Source organism: Canis lupus, chromosome 21 (assembly GCF_003254725.2).
Source record: "Canis lupus dingo isolate Sandy chromosome 21, ASM325472v2, whole genome shotgun sequence".
Lineage (NCBI taxonomy): Eukaryota > Metazoa > Chordata > Mammalia > Carnivora > Canidae > Canis > Canis lupus.
In genome coordinates this window covers 6,465,658-6,484,126 of record NC_064263.1, presented here as the reverse complement: position 1 = coordinate 6,484,126, position 18,469 = coordinate 6,465,658, and the positions used below count along the sequence as shown (strand labels likewise).

At 42.1% G+C, this 18,469-nt stretch overlaps 1 long non-coding RNA gene across 2 annotated transcripts; it reads left to right on the top strand.

Moving 5' to 3' along the window:
- Positions 1–8,107: 8,107 nt before the first annotated feature.
- On the top strand, positions 8,108–11,835 carry LOC112641949 (uncharacterized). Of its 2 annotated transcripts, none has more exons than XR_003124901.2 (3): positions 8,108–8,255; positions 9,341–9,421; positions 10,809–11,835. It is a non-coding gene; the product is annotated as an uncharacterized LOC112641949 (long non-coding RNA). The 2 variants fall into 2 exon arrangements; XR_003124900.2 differs by lacking the exon at positions 8,108–8,255 and adding an exon at positions 8,289–8,471.
- The last annotated feature ends 6,634 nt before the right edge of the window (positions 11,836–18,469 follow it).

Below are 18,469 nucleotides of genomic sequence, written 5' to 3'. Positions count from 1 at the left end.
ATACTGTTTTGATTACTACAGCTTGTAATATAAAGTGAAATATGGAATTGTGATACTTCCAGCTTTGTTCTGTTTCAAGATTGCTTTGGCTGTTCGAGATCTTTTGCAGTTGTATACAAATTTTAGGATTGTTTGTTCTAGTTCTGGGGAAAATGCTATCAGTATTTGATAGGTATTACATTACATCTGTAGATTGCTTTGGGTAGTATGGACATTTTAACAATATTTGTTCTTCCAATCAATGAGCATGGAATATCTTTCCATTTCTTTGTGTCACCTTCAATTTCTTTCATCAATGCTTTGTAGCTTTCAAAGTACAGGTCTTTTACTTACTCGGTTAAGTTTATTCCTAGGTATTTTATTCTTTTTGATGCAATTGAAACTGGGATTGTCTTCTTAACTTCTCTTTCTGCTGCTTCATTAATGTATAGAAATGCAGTGAATATCTGTGCATTGATTTTCTATCCTGTAACCTTACTGAATTCATTTATTAATCCTAGTAGATTTTCAGCTGAATCTGTAGGGTTTTCTATAAAGTATCATGTCATCTGCAAATACTGAAAATTTTACTTCTTCCTTACCAATTTGGATACCTTTTATTCCTTTTTCTTATCTAATTGCTGTGGCTAGGACTTCCAGTACTGTATTGAATAAAAGTGGTGAGAGTGGACATCCTTGTCTTGTTCCTGACCTTAGGGGAAAGGCTCTGTTTTTCCATGAAGTATTATGTTCATAGATGGCCTTTAGTATGTTGAGGTATATTCTAATTCTACTTTGTTGAGGGTTTTTATTGTGAATGGATGTTGTACTTTTTCAAATGTTTTTCCTCATCTATTGAAAAAATGATCAGGGATCTCTGGGTGGCGCAGTGGTTTGGCGCCTGCCTTTGGCCCAGGGCGCGATCCTGGAGACCCGGGATTGAATCCCAAATCGGGCTCCCGGTGCATGGAGCCTGCTTCTCCCTCTGCCTGTGTCTCTGCCTCTCTCTCTCTCTCTTTCTCTCTCTCTCTCTCTCTCTCTGTGACTATCATAAATAAATAAAAATTAAAAAAAAAAGAAAAAATGATCATATGGTTTTTATCTTTTCTCTTATGGATCTGATGTATCATATTGATAGATTTGCAAATACTGAGTCACCTTTGCCTCCTGGGAATAAATCCCACTTGATTGTGTTGAATGATTTTTTTAACTGTATTGTTAGATTCAGTTTACTAATATTTTGTCGAGGATTTTTACATCTATGTCATCAGAGATACTGGCCTGTAGGTCTCTCTCTTCTCTCTCTCTCTCTCTCTTTTTTTTTTTTTTTTTGGTAGTGTCTTTATCTGGTTTTGGTGTCAGGGTAATGCTGGCCTCATAGAATTAATTTGGAAGTTTTCCTTTGTCCTCTATTTTTTGGAATAGTTTGAGAAGAATAAGTATTAACTCATCTTTAAATGTTTGGTAGCAGTCACCTGTGAAACTGTCTGGTCTGGACTTTTGTTTGTTGGGAGTTTTTTTTATTACTCATTCAATTTTATTGCTATTAATTGGTCTGTTCAAATTTTTTTTTCTTGATTCAGTGTTGGGAGGTTATATGTTTCTAGGAATTTATTGATTTCTTCTAGTAATCTAATTTGTTGGCATGTCATTTTTCATAATATTCTCTTAAAATCTTTTGTATTTCTATGATGTCAGTTTTTAAAAATATTTTATTTATTTATTCATGAGATACAGAGAGAGGCAGAGACCTAGGCAGAGGGAGAACAGTCTTCCTGGGGGGAGCCTGATATAGGACTCGATCCCAGGACCCCAGGATCACACCCCAAGCCAAAGGCAGATGCTCAACCACTGAGCCACAGGTGCCCCTGTGATGTAAGTTGATGTTTCTCCTCTTTCATTTGTGGTCTTATTTGAGTTCCCTCTCTTGGTGAATCTGGCTAAAGTTTTATCAATTTTGTTAATTTTTTATTTTCTTTATTAAGTAAGCTCCACACTCAGCATAGAGCCCAACATAGGGCTTGAACTCACCACCCTGAGATCAAGACCTGAGCCCAGATCAAGAGTCAGACACTTAACCAACTAAGCCACATAGATATCCCTTTATTGATCTTTTCAAAGAACCAGATCCTGGTTTCATTGATCTGTTCTATTGTATTTTTAGTTTCTATATCATTTATTTATGCTCTAATCTTTGTTATTTCCTTCCTTCTACTGGTTTGGATTATGTTTGCTCTTCTTTTTCTAGCTCCTTTGGGTATAAAGTTAAGTTGTTTATTTGAGATTTTTCTTTTGTCTTGAGGTAGGCCCATGTTGCTATGAACTCCTCTCTTAGAACCACTTTTGCTGTATCCCAAAGATTTTGGACCATTGCATTTTATTTTAATTTATCTCCACGTGTTTTCTGGGATCCTCTTTGATTCCATTGTTGACCCATTCATTGTTTAGTAGCATGTTATTTAACTTTCATGTATTTGTGCTCTTTCCAGATTTTTTTTCTTGTGGTTGATTTCTAGTTTCATAGTGTTGTGGTCAGAAAAGATGCACGGAATGACTTTCATCATTTTGAATTTGTTAAGACTTGTTTTGCAGGCTAACATGTGATCTATTCTGGAGAACATTCCACATGTACTTGAAAAGAATGTGCATTCTGCTGATTTAGGTGGAATGTTATGAATATATCTGTTAAATCCTTCTGGTCTACTATGTCATTCAAAGGCACTGTTTCCTTGTTGATTTTCTGTTTGGATTATCTGTCCATTGATGTCAGTGGGGTGTTAAAGTCCCCGACTATTAATGTATTAATATCAATTGGCTCCTTTATGTTTGTTATTAACTGTTTTATATATTGGGGTGGTCCTATGTTGGATTCATAAATATTTACAATTGTTATATCTTATTTTTTAGAGGCAGAGAGAACGTGTGAGCAGGTGTGGAGGCGCAGAGAGAGAGCAAGAGAGAGAATCTTAAGCAGGTTCCATGCCCAGCACAGAGCCCAAAACAGAGCTTGATCTCACAACTCTCAGATCATGACCTGAGCCAAAATCAAGAGTCACATGCTTAACTGATTGAGCCACTCAGGTGCTCCAATTTCTGTATCTTCTTGTTGGATTGTTTCTTTTATGATGATATGTATCCTTCTTTGTCTCTTGTTGCAGTCTTTGTTGTAAAGTCTATTTTGTTTGATACAAGTATTCCTACCTTGGTTTTCTTTTCACTCCCTTTCTATGATAGGTGCTTCTCCATCCCTTCACTTTCAATCTGTGTGTGTCTTTAGATCTAAAATGAGCCTTTTGTAGGCAGATGGACCTTGCTTTTTTTTTTTCTCATTCCATCACCCTATGTTTTTTTTTTTTTAAACACTGAGTAGGTTGTGTTTTTTTTTTTAGATTTTATTTATTTATTCATGAGAGACAGAGAGAGAGAGAGAGAGAGAGAGAGAGAGAGAGAGAGAAAGAAGCAGAGACACAGGCAGAGGGAGAAGCAGGCTCCATGCAGGGAGCCTGATGTGGGACTTGATCCCGGGTCTCCAGGATCACGCCCTGGGGCTGAAGGCAGCTCTAAACCACTGAGCCACCAGGGCTGCCCACCCTATGTCTTTTGATTGGAGTGTTTAGTCCCTTTACATTCAAAGTAATTACTGATAGACATGTATATTTATTGCCATTTATTACTTGTTTTATGGTGGTTTTTGTAGATATTCTCTGTTCCTTTCTTCCCTTGCTCTTTTCTGTCATGATTAGCTGGCTTTCTTTAGTGATAGGCTAAGATTCCTTGTTTTTTTTGCATATCCTTTGCTGATTTTTTATTTGTGGTTACCATTTAGTTTGTATGTAACATCTACACATAGCAATCTATGTTAAGTTGATGGTCACTTAAGTTTGAATCTATTCTTTACTCCTTCCTCCTTCACACACATTTTAGGTATATGGTGTCATACTTTACGTCATCTTATTTTGTGAGTCTCTTGACTGATTTTTACAGAAACCTTATTTTTACTGCCTACTTTTCTTACTCTTACTTATGTTTTTTCCTTTCCACTCAGAGTCCCCTTGAACATTTCTTGTAGAGCTGCTTTAGTGGTCATGAATTCCTTTAACTTTTGTTTTGCCCGGGAAGAAATAAGTCTTGAACACAATGTTGTATGATCCTAATACAGGCTGAGGGATACTGATTTTCTACTGCCAGAGCAGCACTGTCCCATAGAACTTTCTGTGATGATGGGAAAACTTAATTTGGTATCATTAAGCATTTGAAATGTAGCTATTATGATGAAGGAACCAAATTTTAAATTTTATTTATTTTGAATTAATTTAAATTTAAATTTGAAAAGCTTATGTGGTTAGTGGCAACTATATTGGACAGTGCACTTCTAGAAGGTCACAGTCTACTAGGGTAGGTAGCAAATAATAATTACATTTATTATATGACATGACAATTATAAGTAATCTTTTTTATTTAATAAAAATTTTTTGAGAATCTAATATATGCTAGCATCACAATATGGAGACAACTAGGCCTTGACCCTGTCACCAAAATGTGTCCAATTTAGTGGAGCTCTAACACCAGCCAGGTCAAATCCCCACTTTTGAGAATTTTTTTTGTAGCCTGTAGAACACGTCACTGAAAGCCTCACTGAAACCAAGGTCTTTTAAGGACATGGGTCTGGGGAGTATTTACTTCCTCTGATTTGGCCTACTCTGAGCTGAATCAGAATCTTGACTATGATCATCAGTAGACAGCATCTGGTTCAGGTGTACACATTTGCAGAAATCTGACAACATTGAAAATTATCCTTTAACTTTGAACTACAGTAAGACCACAGAAGAATTTGATGGTAACTGACACATGTCCTACAGTGAAAACCCATACCCAGTTTACACATTACTATATACATTACTAAGGCAGCTATAAGATACACAGGGATTCTGATATCAACTCCTTATAAAAATACAATTTGGTAAGAAGCCTTAAGCAGTGTGGCTGAATTTTAACTACTAGCCCTGTCTGGATTATTTTTTGTGTGTTCCACTTTGTTCTTATCAGAACATGAGCAGTACAGTCTGTGCTGGAATATTCCCTCCCACCTTCAGGGTTTTTGGTTACCCAGACCTCTTTTGCTTTATGCACTTACTCAAAGCACTCTCTTCCCAGCCATTTATAGGAAAGGTTTTATAAGATACTGCTGTAGCTTGTATCTAAATTGGTCTCTGTGCTCCTATACCTGCCTTCTCTGCAGCTGCTACATTATTTCTGGGGGGTGACCCTTCTTCTGTGTGCTGTAGTAATGGGAGCATAGTTTTAAACTCATTTTGACAGGACAAGTCACTTCTGGCTGAAAACAGGTCCTTGATCATACAGCATATGGCACCACCTGTGGGACACCACTACCCAGATCTTGTCTGTTCCCTCTACTGCTAGCTGAAGGGCTTTGCTAAAATCACATAAAAGATGGTGTGGAGTATGCATGTTTCGGCCACTGGTGACAATGCCTTACACACTGTACAGTGGACATCTCTTGGGACTTCAGCCTGTGATGGGTAATTCCCCAATCTCCCCTTCTACATGGGCATTATGAGTGGTGGTTGTGCTTGTGGCATGTGTCTTCCCCATTCTGTCAGAGATGACTTCACTAGAGATGATTCCTTCTCTGAGGAGTTTAGCACTATGTGTGGGAGAGAGAGAGACAGACAAAGAAAGGAAGAGAGAGAGAGAGAGAGAGAGAGAGAGAGAGACTGATTCTCTTTGGCTAAACCTGCAAAGTATAAGTTGCAGATCAGATAAAGTCGGTCCACAGAAACAATGATGAAGCAAATGCCTTGGTTCCCAAGACATCCTTACTTTTTTAAAGCAAATTTTCCTATTTGCTTAGGTGAGTTGGAACAAGTTGACTCTGCTCACACACACACACACACACACACACACACACACACCACACACACATACAGAGTAGGAGCTCAGTAAATGCAAAATGTGGCAGGTAGAATTTAAGATGACCGGGATCCCTGGGTGGCGCAGCGGTTTAGCGCCTGCCTTTGGCCCAGGGCGCGATCCTGGAGACCCGGGATCGAATCCCACGTCGGGCTCCCGGTGCATGGAGCCTGCTTCTCCCTCTGCCTATGTCTCTGCCTCTCTCTCTCTCTGACTATCATAAATAAATGAAAAAAAAAAAAAGAATTTAAGACGACCTTTGCAATTCCTATCCCTGGTATCCATATTTTGGTATAAGCCTTTCCCCTGAGGTTGTGGGAGGGAACTTTGCTTCTGATCCACAGAATACAGTAAAATGAAGGGAATTTTCAATGATTAATCATTTGACTTTAAGTTAACCAAACAAGAGATTATCTTGGGCTGATCCAACCTAATCTGATGAGCCCTTGAAAAAGGGTCCAGAGATCAGAGATTCAGTCTTTTCTGCTGGCCTTGAAGAAATAAGATGCATGAACTCTACACCTGCAAAGAACTGAATTTTGCTAACAACTGCATTAGCTTGGGGGCACCTGGGTGGCTCACTGGTTGAGCGTCTGCCTTTGGCTCAGGTTCTGATCCTGGGGACCTGGGATTGAGTCCTGCATCAGGCTCCCGTAGGGATCCTGCTTCTCCCTCTGCCTATGTCTCTGTGTCTCTCATGAATAAATAAATAAAATCTTAAAAAAAAAAAACAAAAAAAAAATGAAAACAAGCAAACAAAAAAAGCTCCAAAACAACTGCATTAGCTTGGACAATGACCAGAGCTTCAGACTCGATCCCAGGTGGGTTGACACACTGATTCCATCCTGTGAGACCCTGAGCCATGGACTCAATTACACCATGCTTGGACTTCTGATGCATGGAAACTTTGCAGTTTTAACCTGTTAGTCTTTTTTTTTTTTTTTAAAGATTTTATTTATTTATTCATGAGAGACCAGAGAGAGAGAGGCAGAGACACAGGCAGAGGGAGAAGCAGGCTCCATGCAGGGAGCCTGACGTGAGACTCGATCCCGGGTCTCCAGGATCAGGCCCTGGGCTGAAGGCAGTGCTTAACCGCTGAGCCCCCCGGACTGCCCTAACCTGTTAGTTTTGTAGTAATTTAGTATACAGCAATAGAAAGCTATACAGAAGGCACAGGGTTAGCTATGTTGTTATTGGAGCCCCCACCACCGCTCTCCTTTAAACAATAACCAGCATTCTCCTTCAAATCTGATCTGTAATGACTCCAGTCCTATCATCTACATGGATGCTAAGATGTCAATTAGCTATATTCCTATGTTTCACTTTTTATTCTTCGGCCTTTTTCCTCCATGAAATCTTGTGAACATTGTCACTCAGCTCTGATTTCCATGGAATTACTGACTTGTCATAAAGAATAGCCCAAAAAAATAAAAAAATAAAAAAAAAAAGAATAGCCCAGCCACTGCCACAGTGAGGGCAGAGGTGAGAGAAGCAGATTTTTAGGAATGCCTGGCCCGAAAGACAAGGCACATATGAAACTGCACTGGCTCTGACATGAAATGTGAACACAAGGCTCACTAGTGGAAGTTTCCTCATCTCTTCATGGACATAAGGCTCTCTGGAGGAAATGAGGCAGAGATTCTGGTTTGGCAGGAAGCACCCAGCTTCCACCATTGGCCAGAGTCCACAAGTTATAGGCACCAGCAGGCCTCAGCCATTCAGAACTTTTCTGGAAAACTTAAAGGCTAAGATGCTTGATATCTGGGTATTGGGGCTGTTGAATCCTCTAGTAACCAACCCAATTGTAAACGAGTGACAATAAATGACATCCACATAGCATTTTATAGATTCCAAATTGCTCTAAGCTCCATTTATCATTTGGTTCTCTCAATAGCCCTGGAAGCAAAACAATTGTCATCATCCCGTATTATAGTTGTGAAAATTAATACAAGGAAACCTCACTAAGATGGAGTGGAGAGGTTTGGCAGCAGGAGCTCATTCCTTACTACTTGAGGTCACCTGCGAATTCAATAGGAAGAGGCAGACCTTGCAGTGGATACTACTTTGCTATCCCAGCAGGAGGAAGAATGGCTTGCCTCCTCCCCTTGCAATAGCCCAGCCAATGAGAAGCCTCTATACTTCCAACTGGCAGTTTAATCCAACGAACTTTTTATTTATAACAGCCCTTCCAGGTCCATCCTTTCCTGTGTAAAAGAGTATTCCTCTGCTTTGCTCTTGGGACTTGAGTTGGATTTTGCTGTTATGTTCCTTGTCCTAGATTGCATTTGTTATATCTTTTTCCCTAATAAACCCATCCTTCCCATCTTTTGCTGGCAAAATAACTGGTACTTTTATTTTTAAAGTTAACACAGAGGAGGAAACAGGCTGAGAGATTAAATGCCCTGTCCAAGATCACACAGCTCAGTGAGGGCAGAACCAGGCCTGGAAGCAGGCCTTCCTCTCAGGGAGTCCTTGCTCATTCATTCCCAACACAAACATGTGCCCCAGGTCTTCCAGGGGCCAGTGCTGTGCTGTGTCCTGGCAGTGTGGTGGTGAACAGGGTAGGTGGGATCCTGAGCCATCAGAACAACCACGGGAATTAGTTAAAATGTGATAACCAGGGACTTGTGGGTGGCTTGGTAGGTTAAGCCTGGGACTTTGGTTCAGGTCCTGATCTCCAGGTCCTGGGATTGAGACCTACCATGGCCTCCCTCCTCTGTGGGGAGTCTGCTTCTCCCTCTGCCCCTTCCTACTCTCTCCTGCCTCCTGATCTCTCTTTGTCTCTCTCATTCTCTTTTAAAAAGATTTTATTTATTCATGAGGGACTCACACAGAGAGAGGCAGAGACATTGGCAGAGGGAGTAGCAGGCTCCCTCTGAGGAATCTGATGCGAGTCTCAATCCCAGGACTTGATCCCAGGACCCCACAATCACGACCTGAGCCAAAGGCAGATGCTCAGCTGCTGAGCCACCCAGGTGCCCTATCTATCAAATAAATTAATCAAATCTTTTAAGAAAATGTGATAATGAAGGAAATGTGCAAGTTTCTATGAGAGTTTATTAGAGGTATCTCTAATCTAGCTTGGAGAGTTGGGAACTTTTCTTCTGAGGGAATAACATTTAAGCTAACATCTAAAAGCCCAAAGTTGTTAACCAAGAGAATATTGGCAGTGGGATAGCATTTCAGACAGAGGGAATAGCCTGGCACCTTCAGGGAAGACAAAGATATGTTCATATGGCTGGAGGGTAAGATAAGGGAGGATTAGGGCAAGATGGGGCTGGGTAGGCTGGTGGGGTCCAGACCATGGAGTGCCTTAGAGTTCTGGCTAAAGATTTTTGTAGTGATTCAAAGAGCAACAGTGTTTAAGCCTTGACGGTGTTTAACCTGGGGAGTCTCACACATTCAGATTTATATTTTTAAATACATGTAGGAAATGGACTGGAAGTCAAGGAAGGCAAGAGTGGAAACAGAGAAAAAAGGAGCTACTGCCATAGTCCAAGCAAAGGATATGGTGAGTATCATGGCAGTGGGGATGCAAGGAAGTAGATGGACTCCATGATTGGTGAAAGAGAACCAAGGATCAAAGATTTCCCCCTTTCCATGGTGTTCATTATCTTGTGGGCTTAGGCTTCTGGTGTTTGCTTTCCTTTTTACAGAACAAAGTCAAAACCAGGCTATTCCACACAGCAGCTAGAACACAAAGGAAGGCCAGCCAGGCCTCAACTTAGTCAAAAGTTCTTAAAAATAACTCAACTTAGAAAAGCTCTTCAAATATCCCTTTGTTAGGGGTTCCCAAAGTATCAGGAAAGCAGGCAAAATATTTCCACTTGATATTCACCTGTTTGATCAGACCTTTGAAGAAGACATTGAACTTCTTTCCAGGTAGGAAGAATAAATAACTTGTTAGATAATATGTTCAATGAAATCTTCAAAATTCTGTATTGAGGTTAAGCCTACTGGTTTACCATAGTTTCTGAAGCCCAAGACAGCTGCTCTGGATAATGGTAAGAGAATGATTTAGAATTTTAAATTTAGAATTTTAAATATTGTTCTTAAATTTTCTTCTCAAAATCCTGGAGGATGGATTTCTTTAAAAAAAGAAATTGCTGCCAGAGAAACTCAGCCTGAAGTCCCCACCATGAGAGGTTTGAGGGCTCCAACCAATTTTCAATTCAATTCAATGTCACATATACTTTCTCAACATCTGCTCTGCGCCAGTCCTGTGGGCCACAATGCTCTGTTGGCCATCTCACGGGCTAGTGGAGGAGACAGGGATGTAACAAATATATTATGAAGCAGCATCCAGAATATGGCAGTAGAGATGTGCTCTGGGTCCAGAGGTCATCTGGAGGAGGGGCAGCGATGTTTGAGTAGGGGAAAGGGGATATCTGAGCTGGGTTGGAAGGGAGAACAGTAGGATTCAAGGGAAGGGTAAGGGAACAAGGAGGTGTGAAATGAGTATAATAAGCAGCTGGGAACTCAAAACAGGTCTCACCTCAGGGTGGGCCCGGCTGACATGCGAAGAAAACCTTTCATGTTTTCTGGTATATGGAGCGCTGAGCCGACTCTGTCCCAGATACCTCCTCACCATTGTTCAGTGCATTTACTTTTAGCTTAAAGTTTTGATCCTTGTTCAAAAAACAGACATATTGTTTTGTCATCACAGGATGATTCTGTGTGCTTTATCGAGAGGTGGTTTAAGATATTTAAAGAGCAAGACTGCCTCGGTCCTCAAGTAGAATCCAGCTCCTCCCTCATCCTCACTCCCATTAGCTTCAAAAGCCTTGTTCATAAGGCCTGCTACCGGGGACTTACATATTTGAAAACTTACGCATATGCTGGCTTTTAATGACGCTAACTTTTCTATGCTTGTTGTCAATTACATCTTATTTTTCTAGGATGCATTAGTAAGAACCTCTGGCAAACATCAAGACGAGTTGCCCCATCTTTACGCTAGCCGGAAGTTGGCCTTGAGCCACAATCTCTTTCTTCCGTTCAGATACAGCATTCAGAGAAAGCTGGGGGGAAAAGAAAGACTCCCTTCTTGCTTTTGTCCCTTTTAATTAAACCAACGTGGAAGTGCACACGCCGTGCTCCAGTCCCTCCAGCGGCCCAGGCCCTGGTCCTCAGAGAGGACTGTGCGTCTGTCTCTGTCAGTTGCTCGAGTTACTACGTGAGCGCCCAAGCCGTTGTAGCCGTGAGAATACACATTTGGCGACTTGCCAGGCATCGTGCCATATTGTTCTTGGCAGACTACTTCGTTCCGTTATTTTCCTGCCCAGAGGCAGGGTGGACAGAGGGCCTCTAGGAGTCAGCCTGTAATTCTGTTACTCCATATGATCGTGGAAGGTTCTGGGAGTGGGAAAAGCGTGTAATCAAAATAAGCCTTCCCCAAGATGTTTGGTAGAAACCAATTATTGAAGTTCTGGGGAGTTAGGAGTCTGGGGAAGCCAAAATCTCCACAAGTGTGACCATGTCTAGGACGTGGCTGTTGGCAGTGTGGCCAGCTTCAGACAGGGGCACGGGGAAGGGATTGTAAGCTGGCCTTAGGTGACTCTCACTATGGCCATGCATTTGTCTAATTACGGAAAGAGTCAGAACATACTTGAGATTTGGCAGGAAGAAGAAAGGGTCAAGATGGAAAGGAAGTGACCTTCGGTAGAAGGTCCAGAGGGTCCAAAGCTATTTATTAGGCCAAGGACAGGGCATCTGTATTTTCAGCAGTGGTCTGCTGAGGAAAGGCAGCAGGAGCAGCCTGGGAGAAGCAGCTTTGTCTCTCTCTGGGACTAAGGAAGGTGCCAGAATGACCATAGAAAGGGGCAGGGCCTCTGAGTAGACACACCCTTGACTCCAGAGCTGCTGCTCTTTGCATCCCATACAACCTCATTCTGGGAGGAATTATCTCAAGATCATCATACTCTTTGAACCCCAAGGAGAGTCCTTCTGGGGGCTTTGATCCTTACCCAAGGGCCCCTAGTGACAGGTATAGCATGCCTAGAAGATAGGGGGTTGGTAAGAAGATGGCAGCCATCATGTCACCTGTTACTCCAGGTGGCATCACTGACTTTGGAGAAACTGCCACCATTGTATGAAATTTGGGGGGAAATCATTGGGATACTATGAACAAGGTCAAGGAGATCTCTCAGGAGAATTCCAGCAGTCTCAGAGTATCTGGGAAGAGCAAGAGCAACAGAGTTGGAAGAGAATAGAGTGATGACATTTGAAACTGGGAGATCTTCTCAAGTATATGATAGAAGAATATTCTTTTTTTTTAAAGAATATTCTTTTTTAAATTTTTTTTAAAAAGATTTTATTTATTCATGAGACACAGAGAGAGAGAGAGAGAGAGAGAGAGAGAGAGGCAGAGACACAGGCAGAAGAAGAAGCAGGCTCCATGCAGGGAGCCAACTCGGGACTCGATCCCGGGTCTCCAGGATCACGCCCTGGGCTGAAGGCAGCGTTAAACCGCTGAGCCACCCAGGCTGCCCAGAAGAATATTCTCATGACATCTATGGAGGTTGAAGAAGAATGGAATATGTCACACAGAGAAATGGAAATGACGTCAGCAGCCTTTGGTTCCACTGTCCTCCACTTTCTAGACATTCTTACATCCTGTCGTCCGAGTCATAGCCCTAACATACAGATCTGGCCATGCCACTTCCTACAGAAAGCTCTTCAGTGGTTCTAGTTATTTCCTTTCAGGAAAGCTCACCCCTTGGCATTGGCAGGCCCTCATTGACATGTCCCCACCTTCTTTTCTTGCTTCAACTCCTTACTCTCCACCTACTGCCCTGTCCGGATCCTGACCCTTTTACCATCTTCTTTGTTCTTATGGAACTATTTACCCACAAAAGCCATGCTCTTTAAAGACTATTCACTCACACATGCTCTTCCTTGGCCTGGAATATTTTTTTTTTTTTTAAGCCATCAGTACTACATGCAAGAGTCTTCTGGGAAAACCCACTCAAGGGGAATTATTTACTCCACCCCTCTCCTTACTTGCTCCTTCTTGAGACTGCTGTACCCAGTGTAATTGATCCTTAGTTGTAATTGCAAATCTAAATTGCACGGGTTTCAAATGCTGCCAAGCCATTGGAACATCCAATGACATATACAAATTTCCTAATTTCGCTGACACTCCAGTTTGTACAGTGGGAGATATGTTTCTAGAAAAGAAGTTACTAGCTAGTGAAGGAATTTAGTGACCCACCCTGCATTTACCTCTCAAAGTGATTTGTCCTCCCTACCTTTGGTCATGTAGGCAGTAAACTCATGGTGGGATGAGAAACTGCTTAGCTCTACCAGCAATGTTACCTTCTCAGTGCTATACAAACATCTTCTCATTTAACTCTTACAAAGCTTCCCTGAGCTCTTACTAAAATTCCCGTTTTATAGGTAAAGAAATTGAAGTAATTGTCCCATTTTACACAACTAGCAAGTGAAATCAGGAGTTAGTCTCAGGGTGAAAACCAACAGAATGGAACAGAGAGGATGCAGTTAGCTCCAGTGATTTCTGAAGTTGGTGAAAAGGGATGGGATAGATTCTGGATAAATTTAAGAATGTGATTATTCTTGGCTTTAAAGGAGTTTGAACAAATTAAACAGTGGGGAAAATCATGTCAGAGAAGAATTCGCAACTTCCAGGATTCTTGATGGTATCATGACAAATTTTCTGGACACAAATCTGTAGGCACAGCCCTTGGCCTTAAGGATCTACTCCACTATGGCCTCCACATTGCTCAATCCCAAAGTCGAGCCACTGACTTGTACAGCATTTGGCAGAATTGATCACATTTCTTCCTTTCTTGCATGGCTCCTGGGCCGCATGCTCACCTGGTTCTCCTCCCTCGTCACTGGCAACTCCTTCTCAGTCTTCTCTGCTGGTTCCTTCTCATCTCTTCAGGCTCCAAATGCTGGAGTGCCTGGAGGCCGCTTGGGTCTAGTCTCCTCTGTACCTATATCGTCCTGATGCGTGTGTCCAGTCTCATGATGTGAAATTTCCCTTACATGCTGACAACCTCCCTGGAACTCCAGACATCTCCCCGAGGATGGCTAGTAGACATCTCTAACAAGAAAGGTTACCAAATGTTCACCTTTTTCCTCAAACCAGTATTTACATCTTGGTTGATGAGAACTCTATCTTTCTAGTTATTTAGGATGAAAACCTTGGAGTCATTACCGATTCCTTTCTTTTCCTTTTGTCTCACATCCCATCTATCAAGAAACTTCCATTCTCTTTAACACAGAGCATGGCCATTTGTCATGGGCCCCATTGTCGCTTCCTTGGCTCAAGTCATCCTTACTTGTCTCTTGGGTATACAAGATCTTGGATTCCTTTTTGTCTACTCTTGCCACACATCCCTAGTCCACACTCCCTGTTCTCAAAACAGCAGCCAGAATGATCCTTTTAAAACATAAATCAGATCTTGTCATTTGTTCAAAACCTCTCTTACAACCTCCTTTATTCAAAGACCTCCATATTTCTCAGAGTAGAAGCTGAAGTCCTGAAGCTGAATGTTTATAAAGTCCTTCTTCCACTCACCCCATTGTCCTACTAAGATACTGCATACGACTTCTTCATTTAGTGGGCCTGTCATCTCTCTTCCTTTCCATCAGAGAATGGGGATTTTGCTGTTTTATTTACTACATATACACTGGGAGATGTTGGTGCTCAGAAAGTGTTCACAAAATATGTCAATGGGATTTTGCCTAAGGCCAGTCCTTAGAGAGAGTAGGTGATTCTGGGCCTCTATCCCATGTGTGGTGAATGCCCCCATGGAGAGGACTAAGACACAAGTTAGTATGGGAGATAAATTAAGAGTGGTAGAATTGTTATAGGCAGTTGTCTGTGACACTGTTTTCCCAAGTGGAAACTTCATTCTTGGGATGCCTGGGTGGCTCAGTGGTTGAGCGTGTCTGCCTTTGGCTCAGGGCCTGATCCGGGGTCCCAGGATCGAGTCCTGTATCGGGCTCCGTGCAGGGAGCCTGCTTCTCTCTCCCTCTGCCTATGTCTCTCCCTATCTTTCTGTGTCCCTCATGAATGAATAAAATCTTAAAAAAAAAAAAAAGAAAAGAAAGAAAAGGAAACCTCATTCTTAATGAAATTTTTTTTTTTTTCAAATGAGATTTCTTTTTAAATGCACTGGAGCAAACATAGCAGCCCCATACCAATTTTACTCTTAATGTCAATAGAGAATCACCAGTCTGCTGTCTTAAATAGTACAAGGGGTCAGTAGGTGCCTGGGCACCCAAGGGACTGGAGTTAGGTGGTGGTGAGGACAGATCTTGCCCATCTATCACCAAGAATGGGCAAAATTTACCAAATTCTCCATGAAGTTTTACAAGCTCTTTTATTTTTCCTCAAGGAAATCTGATTCTTCTTTTCAGTGCTTTAGGGTTGACCACAAGCAGAGAGAAGTTTTATTTTACACAGTTTGACACAGGATATTTATGCTCCCACCAAGCTGCAAATCAACATTCCAGAAATTCAGTTATGTAAGATGGGGAGAGCTGTCAAGACCCTGAGAAGGGGTGTTGGGGGTCGAGGAAGAGGAGCCCCGTGTCTGTGGGACCATGAGAAGCCTTGGGTGTCCCACTTCTCAGAGAGCCTCTTCATCCTCTCGGTAAAATGAACTCATAGCCTCTGTGTCACAAGATTGCTGAGAGTATCTGAGAGAGTTAGTATACATGAAAGTGATTTGTAAAGTATAATGTGATGTCTAAATGTTGGTCCCTGGCGAAGCAGTAAAGCATTTTCATAAATCAAAATGCTCTTCCCATAATCCTCTCATAATTTTTTTAAAGATTTTATTTATTTATTCATGAGAAACACACAGAGAGAGGAAGAGACACAGGCAGAGGGAGAAGTAGGCTCCTGAGGGGAGCCCGATGCGGGACTCGACCCCAGGACCCTGGGATCACGTCCTGAGCCAGAGGCAGATGCTCAACCACTGAGTCACCCAGGTGCCCGTCTCACAATTTACCTACCTTGTGGGTAGGTAAATTCTTCACATGCTAACCTGGGTTAGATTTTCTTGTTGCATTTTTATTCTTTCACCACCACTTCAGTTCTGAACACTGCAATTGTGTCTAGTCAGCTCATCATATGGCTTGATCACTTTATTCAAAGAACCAGGTGTTTTAGGTCCAAGGATGAGGTTGTCAGGTGGGCCCTAATCCAGCCTGGGTGCTGTCCTTACAAGAGGCGGAGAGAGACAATCACAGACACACACGGAGGGAAGACCAGGCGATCACAGAGACTGGTGCTGTGTGTTTCTGAGCCAAGGAGTGCCAAGGCTCGCCAGCAACAACAGAAGCTAAGAGAAAGGCGCAGGACAGATTGTCTCCTGGAGCCTTCGGAGAAAGCATGGTCTCGCTGACAGATTTGGGACTTCTAACCTCCAGACCTGTGACGGAGCACGTTCCTCTTGTTTCGGAGCCTCCCACTTTACGGTACTTTGCTATGGCAGTGGGTCAGCAGGACAGCCAGTTATCCCAGGGGCGCATTGAGGGAGGCTCGGTCACTGTGATGAGGACCGTGACTTCTTTCTCTACATTTGGTGAGTGAACTGCCACCCATCCGAAGGCTTGAAGTGAGTGGCCAGGAGTGACGGTTCCATCCACGTCCGTCCCTGAAGGAGCCGGCAGCAGTTAACTTGCTGGTGTGGAAACAAACCTCTTGTTTGTTTTTTTCTCCCCAAATTTTCTTTCTGTTCAGTTGTGATTTTTTTTTAAGTCAACTGCTGATTTTCTTTTTAAATTTTTGCATGATATTAGATTTTTATTAGCAAAAACAAAATTAAAGGGAAAGCTACATCAGGCTTATCTCATCCTGTAAGATACACCACTGAGGAAAAACTCAGAAAGCAGCACAGTGACTTCCTGGCCCAGTGGTCCCCAGTCCTGGGTGCACCCCCTGCTTAACTGGAGCCTTTGAGAGTAGCATCATTTGAGTTCCATCCCTAGGTCGTTCTGATTGAATTGACTGGAGGTGGGGCTTAGGTTTTGGTGCTTTCTTACATGCCCCAGATGATTGTAACCTGTAGCCAGGATTGAGAACAAGAGAGCTGGTCCAACCTTCTCATTTTACAGAAGAGAGGGTGGAGACCAAGAGAGGTCAGTGATCTGCCCAGGATCAAAGAGCCAAGGGCCTTGCCACTGTGTGTGCCATCTGTGTCCTCAGAGCATCCCATCCTTGCTTCTTCACCTGGATCATTCCTGGTCACTTATCAAGGCTTAGCTCAAGTCGTGGCTTTTCTTGGGGGCCTCTCATCTGTCCCTTAGCTTTCACAGTCCCTGTCCTTATCATACATCCTGATTCATGGGGCCTTCTCCCCAATACTCAGCTCCTTTCAGGCAGGAAATAGCCAAGTGGGAGAAAAATCCTAAGAACTCACTCTAGGGGTGCCTGGATGGTTCAGTCAGTTAAGTGCCGACTCTGAGTTTCAGCTCAGGTCCTGATCTCAGGGTCATGAGATCAAGCCCCACATCAGGCTCCATACCCAGGGGGGAGTCTGCGTAAGATTCTCTCTCTTCTTTTCTTTCTGCCCCTCCTCCCACTCTCTTTCTCTAAAATAAATACATCATTTAAAAAAATGTTCCAACATTTAATAAACTAGGATTTTTAATCACCTGCAGTTTCCTAATTTGTATATAATTCTTACCTCCAAATTCATCACTGATCATTATTAATTTCCTTCACTCTTTCGCTTGCACTTAGAGTTGACCCTTGACCAGCAGGACTTTGAACTGTGCGAGTCCACTTGTATGCTGATTATTTTTTTCTATAAATACATCCAGTACTGGAAATGTAATTTCTCTTCCTTGTGATTTTCTTCATAACATTTTCTTTTCTCTAGCTTATCTTATTGTAAGAATACAGTGTATAATACGTATAACTTACAAACTGTGTGTTAACTCGCTGTTTATGTCATCGGTAAGGCTCCTAGTCAACAGTAGGCTGTTAGGAGTTAAGTTTTGGGGGAGTCCAAAGTTATACGCAGATTTTTAACTGCACGGGGTCAGCGTCCCTTACCCCATTGTTTAAGGGTCACCTGTATTTACAACTGTATTTTTATGATATTTTTTCTGATTATAAACGTAATTCATATTGATGGTTAGAAATTTGAATAGCATTCACAATTACATTGATTAAATAAAATTCCCATAGAACCTGACTGAAGCCTGTCGTTGATCTGATTTCTCAATTAAGCATTTATTGAGTACCTATTATAGGGTATTTGGTGCTAGAACACTTAGGTTCAAGCCAGCCCTCAACCTCTGTGTCATCACTTACTTTTTTTGTAAAATGTGCTTTATTTGTAAAATGTTTATTCTCACAACAGTTCCATACATTAAGTATTATGTTCCCACATGAACAAACTGAGGCCTACAGAGATTTTCTACATTTCTTAGTTTGTAAGTGCCAGTCCTGGAATTACCACCCAGGTCATGCTGACTGAAAGCCCATGCTTTCTCCTCTATTAGAACTGTTCAATCGCTAAGCTCTTAAGGCCTGGTCAGTTCAAGCAAGCAGTGAAATTCTGAGCTCTACTAGTTA